Consider the following 6000-nt stretch of genomic DNA (forward strand, 5'->3'; position numbering starts at 1 on the left):
TTGAAAAGAGCATTTAATGCATTTCTCCAGGCTCAACACCAAATGTGTGCAGATGCTTTGACAGAAGATCAGGGAAAAGGAGTACAGGAAATTCTACCACATTTTTTTCATGATGCCAGATGATGTACTCACTCTGGCTTTCTGCATGTACTTTAAATGTTACATTAGTTGAGAACTATTCTCCAAGACCTTTGAAATATATTACTGATAAAATGCAAACAAGGGAAAAGACGTTACTCTGGGCTTCAGCTAAAAAAGAATGGAAATGATTATGACTAATTAACTTCATCTGTTTGTTTTATCTACACCAATACATCATCAGGGAAAAAAGTTGTTGTTCAAGTGAATTGGTAATTGGACAAGCAACAGACATGTCTGAAATTAAAAATGGCCAAAAATAAAATGGTTCAGAAGCCTTTGTATTAGTATTTGTTCTTTTTTTACCAAAGCCACATATCACCCATCGATTTCAAAGCATACAACCCAGCAATCATAATGCTTAATCTTTCTTTAATACTAAGTTAGAGAAACTGTTTGATCAAGGTTTGTGTGGGCTTATTTTGCCTTAGTATACACTGTGCTTCACAAACACAGGAATCAAGCTTAACAACTGCTTTTGTGTGTCCTACTACTCAACTATGGTTTACCCAGGCTGTAGGTCCACATTTCCCAGTTATACAAGAAGCCCTGAGATCAAAGTGCTCAGAGTAGTTTGACAGAGAGGTTACATGAGATCAGTGCTAGACAGATATTTGTGTGCGCGAGGGAACAGTGGGGACCATTGTATAAACTCATTGTTTTTAAAGTAACTACTATCAGGTTGATCACTCTTATTGCTCTCAGGACTGCAGGGTCAAATCAAGGTTTCCTTTAAAACAAGTTACCACAGACATTTCTTCATAGGTTCCGTTTTAGCAATCAAACATTTGCGAGAATCAATCAACTCCATATAAATGCAACTTAAGACCCACCATTTGCGTATCGCTACTTGCTATGAATTGCAAATCTCTTGTCTGCAGAAGTATTTTTTTATTAGATTTCAGTATGTAACAATTCGTGTAGTTTTAATCCAATTGCTTCTGGTTTCTCAGAAGAAGATTTGAGTTTGAAAATCTCATGTCAACTGTTAATATGATCGATCATGCAGAGAAAATCACTGCAGTATTATAATAAAACCATTTAAATATAAACATTTTTTATCATAATCATTTGTTGTTAGTTCATTTAACACGCGATGTACTTGAATATGCAGCAGACAAGCTACAATGCTTACAGTAGCCAGTTGGTGAATGAGCTTTATTAACTAATCAAGATGTTAATGATTCTGGAGGCCGGTCCTGGGAAATGACATTCGTGGCAGTGCACAATTTTGTTCACTTGGTTTACTAGTGCCTGATTAATATAAACTTTATTGTCATTTGGTAATACCTCTTCTTAATATGAACTGCAGTTATTAATTTGGGAAAGTTGTACAGCTGGTAGGTTAACTCATGTTTCTTCAAAGTGGGAAGCTATAGTTTGCCTGTTCTGGGCTGAACTTATTGCTGGCAGCAGTGTCCTTTCCAATTGGGTAAAAAGTCACAGGTAAACTTACATAGGCCATTTATGGGATTGGAGGCATAATTTTGAGATGATCAAACAATTAAGTATCTGATATCGGAACTCCCGTCAACTTACTCAAAGATCCTACCTTCAAGTTCTATTATGTTGGTACCCCCTCTGTGGAATAGATTGATGCTCTCTTGGTCAGATTCAGTCATCGATCAAGAAAAGCATTATTTATTCAATTATAAACAAGAAAAAAACGTGATGTATTTGATCTCTGAACTTACTTGAACCTCAGAGGGTGTGCATTTACCCCTATATCACCAAGCATGCCTAGAAGGTCCAAGAGCAATACTTGGATGGGAGCACCACGGCATGAAAGATCCCTCCTAACACACATCATTTCTCAGAACTAAATCCCTTAGCTGGAATTAGGTCAAATTTCTGGGACAGTTTTATCTATCCATCATAGACTGCACACTTCAAAAATGTATCTCACAACCATCTTCTCAAGAAGAATTAGTCTTGGTCAATAAATGCTAGTTTAGTTGATTATGCCCACATTCTTTGAATGAATAAAGAAAAATTGACTGAGGACGTGTGATTCCACATGGAAAATTAAGTCAACATTCTGGAATATTGCATGATCTGTTTTGTAAATTCATTTCTTTGAAAAGTTTAATTTTTGGATCAAATCCAGAAAAAAAAAATGCGTAGACTGTATACGGTGGCTCAGTGGTTAGCGCAGCTGCCTCACAGCACCAGGGGCCTGGGCTCAATTCCACCCTCGGGTGACTGTCTGTGTGGAGTTTGCACATTCTCCCTGTGTCTGCGTGGGTTTCCTCCGGATGCTCCGGTTTCCTCCCACAGTCCAAAGATGTGCATGTTAGATGGATTTGCAATGCTAAATTGCCCTGTAGTGTTTTGGGGATGTGTAGGCTGAGTTGAATTGGGCATGATAAATATTGGGTTATGGGATATGATCATTGGGTTGGTGCAGACTTGATGGCCTCTTTCTTCAATATAGGGCATTTATGTAATGAGCAAACCTTTTAAGTTCTAAGCATACACAATGTGCACATTCAATTTCTAAAGAAAAGAGTTAAATATTGGGGAACAGAAATATTTATAGGCTGATGTTTCAGGCCGATGCTGCTTGGCCTGCTGTGTTCATCCAGCTCCACACTTTGTTATCTTGGATTCTCCAGCATCTGCAGTTCCCATTATCCCCAAAGTTAGAGAGTATAGGTTTAAGCTGAGAGGGGAAAGATTTAAAAGGGACCGAAGGGGCAATTTTTTCATGCAGTTTGTGGTGTGGGTAAGGAATGAGCTGCCAGAGGAAGTGGAGGCTGGTAAAATTACAACATTTAAAAGGCATTTGGATGGGTACATGAACAGGGAGGGTTTAGAGGACTATGAGCCAAATTCTGGGAAATGTAACTGGATTAATTTAGGATACCTGGTTGGCATGGACATGTTGGACTGAAGGATCTGCTTCTGTGCTGTTTATTCCTGTGACTCTATAACATAAAAATAAAGCAAGAAAGAAAATGTGGAAGTAAAATAATTACAGAAGTTCTAAATATTAAGACAACATTAAGCAAACCGATAGTAGTTGTGAGGTTGCTGTATCAACCCTATTTTCTCCTTTTTCTTTCAATTTTTGCTTCTATTGACATGCAAACAGAGGTCAATAACTGCTAACAGGACCAGCATTCTTTCTAAAAGAAATATGAGCAAATTTTAACTGGATAACCAATACCCTTTGATGGTTCTGAACATTATGTAGCAGTTACTTGTGCAGCACAATCTTTGAATGCATAATACTTGCAATTGACAATAACATGTATTTTCTTTGCGGCAACTAATATGTGCAGGTCTATTTCCTTTTTAGGTCATAACAGGTAGTACCAACTCTTCCTCATTGCCATTGTAAAATTAGCCAACAATTCCAAAGTGGTGTTTGATATGTACATTTCAGATGGATATAATCAACATCAAGGAGTACTTTAGCCAAATATAGTATATTAATAGCTTCTACAGAGGATGGACTGACAGCCCCGTACCAAATGTGACCTGTAAATTACTGGCTTCAAACCATTCCTTGTCTCAACTATGATATCCACGAAGGATTTAACAAAACTGTATTTATCATAAGGAAACTTGAATGATCCAGCAATTTTCCAGCGAAGTTCATGAAATTGTTGTATTACTGTTTGAACATCTATGGGCTGTGCCAAGTAATGTTTGGACACTTTATTCCATTATTGAATGATTTTATAATGCTTTAACATGTATTGATGGTTGACTTAATTCTTGTAGAGTCAAAAGAAAAGCTTTATTTTGTTCAAGATAATAAAATGTGAGGCTGGATGAACACAGCAGGCCAAGCAGCATCTCAGGAGCACAAAAGCTGACGTTTCGGGCCTAGACCCTTCATCAGAGAGGGGGATGGGGGGAGGGAACTGGAATAAATAGGGAGAGAGGGGGAGGCGGACCGAAGATGGAGAGTAAAGAAGATAGGTGGAGAGAGTGTAGGTGGGGAGGTAGGGAGGGGATAGGTCAGTCCAGGGAAGACAAGAGAGTTGCAATGGGAGAGAGATTCCCTGAGGTTGGTCCGGAGGGAGGAGGGTAACTTCTTCAGGTTAGGCATCCCTGGAAGAGGCTTCGCAGTGAGGTTAAAATAGTATCAGAGATAATGGGAACTGCAGATGCTCACTGCGAAGCCTCTTCCAGGGATGCCTAACCTGAAGAAGTTACCCTCCTCCCTCCGGACCAACCTCAGGGAATCTCTCTCCCATTGCAACTCTCTTGTCTTCCCTGGACTGACCTATCCCCTCCCTACCTCCCCACCTACACTCTCTCCACCTATCTTCTTTACTCTCCATCTTCGGTCCGCCTCCCCCTCTCTCCCTATTTATTCCAGTTCCCTCCCCCCATCCCCCTCTCTGATGAAGGGTCTAGGCCCGAAACATCAGCTTTTGTGCTCCTGAGATGCTGCTTGGCCTGCTGTGTTCATCCAGCCTCACATTTTATTATCTTGGAATCTCCAGCATCTGCAGTTCCCATGATCTCTGATACTATTTTAACCTCACTGCGAAGCCTCTTCCAGGGATGCCTAACCTGAAGAAGTTACCCTCCTCCCTCCGGACCAACCTCAGGGAATCTCTCTCCCATTACAACTCTCTTGTCTTCCCTGGACTGACCTATCCCCTCCCTACCTCCCCACCTACACTCTCTCCACCTATCTTCTTTACTCTCCATCTTCGGTCCGCCTCCCCCTCTCTCCCTATTTATTCCAGTTCCCTCCCCCCATCCCCCTCTCTGATGAAGGGTCTAGGCCCGAAACGTCAGCTTTTGTGCTCCTGAGATGCTGCTTGGCCTGCTGTGTTCATCCAGCCTCACATTTTATTATCTTGGAATCTCCAGCATCTGCAGTTCCCATTATCTCTGATACTTTATTTTGTTCATCAGCCTTCATCAATACTATTGGATAGGCAGAGACAGAAATACTCTTGCCCAAGAGTCAGTAGGAACTGCTGATGTTGGAGAATCTGAGGTAACAAGGTGCAGAGCTGAAATAACACAGCAGGCCAAGCAGCATCATAGGAGCAGGAAAGGTGACATTGATGGTCTGGACCCTTCTTCATTTCTGAATGACCCAAACTGTCAGTTTTCCTGCTCTTCTGATGCTGCTTGACCTGCTGTGTTCATCCAGCCCTATCCTTGCCCAATCCAGCTATGTACATATTCTATTGTGTTTAAAGATTTGTTGAATACCTACAGGTAAATTAAGGTGAAATGGTAACAATGACTTTCATCAGTGATCAATCACAATTCAGAAAGTTTTACTCAGTTTCTTTATTGACTGTTTCCTGCCTTCATTTCCTACTGATCTTTATGACAAAGCTGAACCAGATAACAATCGCTGATGAATTTTTACTTAATCATCAGATTTAATCATAATTCCTTCATGGTTTAGTTGATCTGAGCCAGGTTAATCATTGTATCATTACAATTCTGCAGTTAACCAGAGGTTTGCATTCTATGTCATAAACACACTCCCTATTTTTTTACGTTCAATTTTAAACACCTCTGCTTGGCTTAAATAAAGCTATCAATGCCTCAAAGAGTCCATGACACTGCCCAATCAATAATGTACCCCAATAGACATCTTGGCCATGAACTTGAGAAAGTAGCTGTGCCCACATTTTTCAAGCAATTCATCCCTCCTCATTCAAGAGTTACCCTTAATGAAGATGGAACATTTTTCTTCAACTACCCATATAATGAAAGAAGTTATGTGATAGAGTAATTTGAATAGCATTCACAATTTTGTGAGGATTTTTAATCAGAAGTTTTAAAAACAAATGCAATTGTTCAAGTAACGATTACTGAATTAAAATTAGCAGATCATTACAAACAGATCCTGGATCTCAATTCATTGTGATTCCA

Source organism: Stegostoma tigrinum, chromosome 4 (genome assembly GCF_030684315.1).
Source record: "Stegostoma tigrinum isolate sSteTig4 chromosome 4, sSteTig4.hap1, whole genome shotgun sequence".
NCBI classification, from domain to species: domain Eukaryota; kingdom Metazoa; phylum Chordata; class Chondrichthyes; order Orectolobiformes; family Stegostomatidae; genus Stegostoma; species Stegostoma tigrinum.